Raw genomic sequence first — 8,398 nt, forward strand, 5'->3', positions numbered from 1 at the left:
TATCTAAATGAGTTATTATTCAGTACTCGTAGGATGTTAAAATATCTCAAATTATATCAAAAAATCTATGCGATCATAGCTAAATTATATCAATTTTAGATATGCTCCTTTCAAGTTTATATCTCATTCAGATAGCATAGTTTGATATTGGACAGAACAAAACCTATCAAAATTATAACTTCTCAAGAAATGAGTGCTTCAAGAAAAATTGCTAGTGGCATGTCAATAAACCTCATAATTTGTTAAAACCATGCTGTTGGAGAAGAAATTATATTTACTTAAAACCAGCAATCGAAATATTGTAGTCACCCTAGCATCTAGCGACGGTGTAAGTTTTTTCCGCTCACCGACTCTGAGTAGTTTAGATAACAATAGGCTTACAATTGAAGTACTCCGTGTACTAAACACGAGTGCCGGCTTGCTAGGTAGTAATCAGCAACAATTGTCAGTAGTCTGAATACAACAATCCATACTGAATACACGCGTTTATTTCACTCCGCACAGTTCGCGTTTTTTATTGTCGGTCGTTGACCTTTATGGTCAAAGTTTCAACGGAACAGAAAACGTGTCCGAAATTCGGGAACCCGGAAAGTGATATTAGTGAACACATGCCCCATTTTTGGTTTCCCAAAAGTTGGATTCAATTTTACGAATCGGTTGAGCGAAACTCATTGATGTACGGTTTGGCCTGTTGACTTCGATGTCCGTGTTTCAGAAAAAGTTGCACGTATATCAAAATCAGATATAATCATTTTATATTAGGACAATTCGAAAAAAATCTTTATCATTGAAAATGAACTCAACCCCATTCAAGTCTGTCAATTAGAATAAGATATAATTCAGATTGGAGAAACTTAAAATCGATAATTTGGAGTACTTAATTATAACTGAATCAGATATAAATATCTTGGTGAGATACGTTTGAGTTATTATTTTAATATGCTCTCCTGATCGGGCGTACAACTTTTTATGAAACACGGACATCGAAGTCAGCGTCCCAAACCGTACATAAATGAGTTTAGCTCAACAGATCCATAAAATTGAGTTCAATTTTTGGAACCCAAAAATGGAGCATGGTTCTAGGAAATAATGTAGTTTATTGACATTCCACTAGTAATTTTTCCCAATGCACTCATATCTTGATAAGTTATAATTTTGATAGGTTTTGTTCTGCCCAATATCAAACTATGCTATCTGAACGAGATATAATCTTAAAAGAAGCATATCTAAAATTGATATAATTTAGCTATGATTGCATAGATTTTTTGATATAATTTGAGATATTTTAACATCCTACGAGTACTGAATAATAACTCATTTAGATAGGAAAAATTAGTATCAAAATATCTTATCTTGGTATAATTTAGTTTTTCCCTCCTGATCGGGTTTCCATCTCGTGAGGGGAACCAAATCATAGAGAATTTATCATCTTGAATTTAAATACTCTTCCCAATTTGTTACCATTTGCTAGATTAGCAATCGAGTTATTAAAAAAAATTGTATGAGAGCTCCCCTTCTCCCTCCCTATCGAATCAGTGAAAAGAGGTAGAAGGTTTAAACAATCATAGAAAAAAAATTCTACTCAAATACCCTTTGCTATTAAATTTGAGTGATCCAAAAATATTGTATCAAACCCTCCTCTTTCACCTCTTCCCGTTGGAGAGATTGAGAGGTCTCAAAACATAAAAATAACATTTCTCGTACTTGAATATACTCCTCTGTAAAATTTTGTTTTTTTTTGTTTGAAATCGCAGCCTTGGCCTTATAACTCGGAATCTAATTAATTTTTGTTTCACCATGAGGATTTCCAAAACTATGAAAATGGTTGGCTTTTAAAAGCTGAAATTTATGGAAATTGGTTCATCAGTTTTTCAGCACTCAGTTCAAATAGTTATATCCAGGGTGGCCACTCAAAATCAATTTTTGATTTCCCGCATTTTTCCCGTCTTTTTCCCGCATGGTCTCACGAAATTCCCGGTTTTATACAACAGAAAACCAAATAAAATTTCGAATATTCATTTTTGAAAACATAAAAACGAAAATCGATTAAGCTTTCTGTTAGTGGTAAATGATCTTAAATGATTTTTGTATCAGTTATGTTCACCAATTAACCTACAAAACATTAGATTGATACGCAGGGTTTTTTTTTATTTTTAAAACTATGTCACTCGAGTCGAAAATGTTAAACAAAAGAAAAAGGGTTTATTAATTCAAATATGTTTGATTATCATTTTTCAATTTTATTTGTATCTCAGGTATTTTTAAGTATTTTAATTTTTTCGTCCATCAAGCTTGCCTCTCTCTGAGCATCGGAAAGCACCTTCAATTTTTTCGCTTCCAGTTCCTTAGCTTCCTTTCCTGCCTCTCACTTCCGTTTCGCTATAATTTCTTTCAGATTCTCTTCCTTTTTTTGCTTTTAAGAACTCGACACATCTCGAGTTAGAATAACGGGCATACTGGATTAAAGATTTCGTTACCGTTATAGCTGTAACTTCCCCTGACATGTTGATTCCGTCGTATACGATACGTTGGGCTGTCAGACTCTCTTCGGCTTCAGCTAGGCATTTCGCGTTAACTGAAAAATCTCTTTCCATCGTCGCGTTGCCATGAGACAAAATTAGAATTTTCTTCTATAAGGTCGTCAAATTGAAGGCCTCCTTTTTTCGATTCGCCAATAAGTTGTATCCAAAAAATGTCCAATCGTTGTGTTTTTCTTCGATATCCCGAAAATGATGTTTTTATTGAAGGTATTGCACATACTTGTCCGAATTCGTCCTTAATTTTATCGGCACAAGCTCCACTTAAGTGTTGCTTGTCAACAAGTACTTCTAGACACAGGTCTAAACGTTTTTTGACAATATCTGGATATTGTGCAATCACATCGGGGTTAACGCACGATAAATACAGAGTGATGGGTTAAGTCAAGGGAGATCGTATAGCCATTTTATTCAAAAATCCACAGTAAAACGATTTTTGTTTGTTCTTTTTTCTGGGATTTTAACACTATCGTGTTATTCATCTCTAAAACACGTAGTAAAACGAACGACAGCTAATTCTGAATACAAGGACATCCTCGTCGGAAACATGACCAGATCTTTTTTGCTTTCTTAATAGCCGATTTAGTTGAGAATCCAATATTTACGCTTCTAGGAGGTAGAAGATTTATTTCTGAGAGTTCAATTCCAATAAGTGTTTTTGATTTTACGTTTAGTTCAGGCTTTACTTTCTCCGTCAATGCTCTTACAAGCCCGGTTAATTCCTCGAAGTGAAACGGAACCATCGGTGCTTCTGTCTAATACTCGTGTAAACAGGATTCAACAGTCGAAGCGGCCGTACCAACAAAAAAAAAACTCAATTTTGGTCCCAGAATATTATCATCTACGGCTTTAGCAACAATGTCGAATACTTCGACCGGAAAATCGATGGAAAACTCCGCTTACAATTTGGATGGTTTTCCTTAATCTTTTTCTCTTCTTGTTTTTTGAACTCGTCGCCAAACCGTTTGAGATACGGTAGCATTTTGGCGGCACGTTCTGCAACGCGTGCATTTTCCACCCAGCGAACGTCACAAAATTTTAACGGAAATATAGTTGTACCCGTTACTGCAGTTTAATCTGCCCTTTTTCTAAGTGGAATGTTTTTTAACAGGCTATATAACGCTCTTAAAAATTCATCCAAATTCCATTCACCTTTCCTCAGTTCCTCCTTGAACGAGTTATTTACATAATGTGAAGTCCACAGCTCCCAATGGTGAGAATCTCGTACGCCGGATTCGAAGCAAGTTCTTGTCGTTGTTCAATGAAGCAAGTTCAAATTAATCGAAACCGACCCAGATCGGCAGGAGGATTCGTTTCGACCTGGTAGAAATCGGTCAAAGTCAATTGGAAAGAGACTTTTGATCAACTGTCAATCCATTTCCACTTGTTTCGACTAAACTTCATTGAACAGACTTTAACTGAGCCAAAAATTCCCGACTTTTCGAAAAAATTCCCGGCTTTTCCCGCTTTTTTCCCGTTGAATTTCAAATCCCGTCTTTTTCCGCTTTTCCCGAATGAGTGGCCACCCTGTATATCTCGCACCGGTACCACGTGCTTTAAACAGTAGAAGGAAAAAAAAACATCTGCCAAAATGTCCCCTTTCAAATGTTTAATGCTTAGCAAGCTTTGATTTGCTATCTAGTACACGTGAACTCTAGATGGTTGCTTCTAATGCCCGGCCCATGGTAATGGTGAAAATAACCCCGCCAAAGGAAACGAAAATTGCTTGACAAAATGGGTGCCATGACTTTTGGTTCGTGGGAATAATAACAAAAGTTGTATGGGAGCCCCCTCTCCCAGTCGGAGCGGTTTGTAACTATTATAGAAACCATCTCCGGCCCCAAAAACCCTCAGATGCCAAGTTTCACGATGATCGGTTCAGTAGTTTCCGAGTCTATAGGAAACAGACAGACAGACACACATTCATTTTTATATATATATATAGATGATGTCTTAAAGAAAACACTTTACGAAGAGAATTATTTTTGATTTGATAAAGTCTAGGACAGGACCGGCGCCGTTATTGATATTTGAAAAGTGTCCATCTTACACTCTCCGGCTCTAGCACTCATTGCTCTACGCCCAGTACAGCAGTGAGACCTGAGAAAAAAAATAGAAAATCTAGGACCGTCTCACTGCTGGGCTTCCAAACGTGACGGAATCTTAATACCAATCTCAAACAAGTGAAATAAATCAGAGATATTTCCGCTCGGGAGTGCATTTTATACCATTTTCTCATCGACCATCAAACTATCACACCAACAACAAAACCAGCAACAGCCATAGGGGCTTAAAAAAGAAATTCTCAGCCGCAGCGACTGAGTGTTTGGTTCTGTCGCTTCTTTGGGTGTTCCGTTGATTCGATAGCAAAGCCATCCTGTTGCCGATTCCACTTTCATAGGATCACGACGGTGTCCCGAAACCTCCCGGAGCGCGTCTCTCTACACGTAAGAAGAAAATAATTTGGCTTCTTGACTCCGGCATTTGTTGCAATCCCTAGAAGACAGAGCCTGAGGGTGATCCCGGAATATGGGATTTCCTCGGTTCCTTCGATAAGCTGAGATAGGATAAGCCAACTAAAGCGCAACTAGAGAAATGACGTATGACGAGAACGATATTGGCTCGGAGCACTCTCAAGGCGTTTGGCGAGGGTGGACACATGTTGGACACAAGATGAGCAGCAGAAATAAACCAGAATCTGTTAAGCTTGGGCCAAGGACAAAACAATTGTGCCAATGAAGGTGGCGTTATTGGGTGCTGATTTATGGGCCCGGCTATTTCGGAAAAAGCCCGGGGTGTCAACAGGGATCTTCTTCGAGGACAAAATGATGCATTTTTTTGCCCTCGAGGATAATTGAACAGGCTTAAGAGTTTTTTTTCATACAATTCGGTTTCGGGTGCTTTGCATTCTATAAGTGGTTTAAATATGGTGGAAAGAATTTTCAAAATCGTGTTTTACACTATGACATGCCTTTTAAGACTACATAAAGAAGCTTTGAGTAGACGACAAAGTTCCATCACCGACAATAAACCGAGAAAAAGCTTATCATTTTGATAAAGTGGTATCGGAGCGTAAATTTTGAGCCTTATGACAAAAACATATAAAATGATATAAAGGACAACACAAAACACGCAAAATACACCACCCCGAAAAAAAAATTCGAAACTGGTTTCGAAAGGTGGTACACTTGCTGCTCGCTAACTTGAGAGCTGGAACGAGGAAACCTGGCGACGACGGACTGTGACTGGACATGACATGGCGGGGGCTCCAAACGTTGAAGTTAATAACTGAAAAACTTCGCCGATGACGATGGACTCGAACTCGAGCGTGCTGCCGGCCACATGGCATGGTTGTTGGGTGATCAATCCGGTCCGATGGGGTCCATTTTTTTCTCCAGTTGACACCCCCGCGTAACCGCCTTCCTTTTTTTCCAACTTCTATCCATCCTTCCAACGACCGACGAGAGCTCACCTGAAAAAGTTAAACGACGAACGCGAGAGATCTGGCGACGGTCTGGCGGCAACGGCAATGATGACGACGAACGATCCGCAATTTTTCAGCACCAAACACCAAACAAGAATGTTGAGGATCAAACGTTCAAGGGAGGAATGTGAGACGGTAAAATTGGCGGGGAGAGGGAGCCTGAAGCGGACAGATCACTACTGACTGGAGCTATACCTGACGACGACAACGGCGACGGACGTCTGGGTTCGATTCGCGCAACGCGATACGCTCTCGCTGCCTAGTGAACGGTTCTTCGGTTATTTTTTTTCAATATTTTTTGCTCTTGCTTACATCGAGCTCATATGTTGTGTTGTGACCAATTGGTGCGGTGAGGATCGGCAGTTTGCCAAACTTTTCGACTCTGATGCCGGTATCTAATTGAGCGGTTTCGAAGGTTTCTCTCCGGCCGTCCGTGATGTCCAGTTTGGTTTTTTGTCGAAATTTCTGCTCGGTTTGCTCATTTTTTTTTTGCAATCTGGCATAGTTGGGAGGAAATTCATGCTATTTTCAAAATTTAAGATTCAAAATAGGGATGTCGAATCTTGTTTATGAGAACTGTATCGAAAAGTCCACTTTTAAAACTAGGTTACATTTTTCTGTGTGCATGCAAGCAACAGTTTGTTTACATGCTTAAAAAGGGTTGTGCAATCAATTGGTTCGGATTAGTTTTTTCATCTTTACTATGGTTCGTATTGATCTAGAAACTAGAAAGAAAGTTATGCACATTTGGTGCACTCAAAAGGGTGTTACCTTCAACCAAATCGCAAAACGGTTCAAAGTACATCAAACTCCACACGTCCTTGAAGGAGCAGCCAAGATCCGGAAGAAAACCTGGTTCCAGTCAGCCCCAGTTGGATGCTAAAGTAGTCACTCATATCAAACGAAACTGATCGGTATCAACGCGTGATCTGGCTAAAAAGTTCAAAACCAGCATGGGGATGATTCAGAGAATCAAGTACAGGAACTCCTTGAAAAGACTCCTTCAGATAATAACATCCAATTTGTCGAGAAAAACATCAATCCACAAAATTGTTCTAATCTCCGATCGATTGAACAATACTGAGCGATCGTAAAGCGGATCTTTAGGAAAGAGGGGACAGTTTCTCAAAGCATGGAAGAATTCAAGAAAAACTGGAAGGCAGCATCCAGGAAATGCACAAAAGCTACTGTGCAGAATTTGATGGAAGGCGTTTAATAAAAAGTGCGATTATTCTTTAGAACATGATTTACTGAATTAAACCAAAAATGTGAAAATTAAACATCGAGTACATATAAAATCTCCTTCAAACCTTTTTGTCTACAAGCTAACAATACCAAATATGTTATACGAAAACAAGAAATTTTTAAAACTGAAGCAACTTTAAACTAGACCGCTTCAAAAATTGACTTTTTGCTCTCATATGATTTTTTGATGCCTTTTGAGTCACCAAGCTACAGTGTAAAATTTTAGATGATTTGGTTGATTTGGAAATTTCTATGGGAGAAGAAATTTTCTTGCATTTTAATTCATCCAGAAAAATTCCAATAAGCTGGAAATGAATTTTGTCTTTAATTATTTGTTTTGCCTTTTCTTAAGCTTCATTTTTTGCTAACATGAAAAAAGCCAAGTAATTCGTGAATAAAGATATAACCATTTCAAATTTAAAAACCTCGAAAATCTAGCTAGAATTGATAACAATACCAAAAATGGACAATAAATAAGACAATTGATTTCTAAAACTATTTTACTACCAAAGATCATCACATAAACTCGAAATAATAATAAATTTTACTGATAAGCTTGAAAATAAATCAAATCAAAGTTTTAAATCGATGTTTTTTTCTGGTAAGTCATTAATAAGCTATTCTAAATTATGTTTCTTAACTAGAAATTTGCTGGAAAATAAATTCAAAGTAGTCTGGTTTAAAATTTTCAAATTAGTTTTTCTGGAGCACCAGAAAAAGAATACGTATTTAAATTTCTAACGAAACCAGAATTTTAAGCTTCGGACATAAGAATCAGTGCACAGAAATAGAATACATAAAATATAACAATAGATTTAAAAAAGGTGAATCCGAGTTCTAAAATAAATTTTGATCAAATCAGTAACTAACCATGATTAAGAGTTGTTGAGCAAAATGGTAATAATAAATAATAATCATTTTGATTGACTTTTTTTTCATTATTTTTAAAATGGAAATGTTGATAAAAAAAAATCAGAATCAAAGTTTTAAATCGATGTTTTTCTGGTAAGTCATAAACTAATCTTAATGATGTTTCTGAACTAGAAATTTGATGGAAAATAAATTTAAAGCAATTTTTAAATCAATTTTTCTGCAGCAGCAGAAAAAGAATGCGAATTAAAATTTCTAATGA

Source organism: Uranotaenia lowii, chromosome 3, assembly GCF_029784155.1.
Source record: "Uranotaenia lowii strain MFRU-FL chromosome 3, ASM2978415v1, whole genome shotgun sequence".
Taxonomy (NCBI): domain Eukaryota; kingdom Metazoa; phylum Arthropoda; class Insecta; order Diptera; family Culicidae; genus Uranotaenia; species Uranotaenia lowii.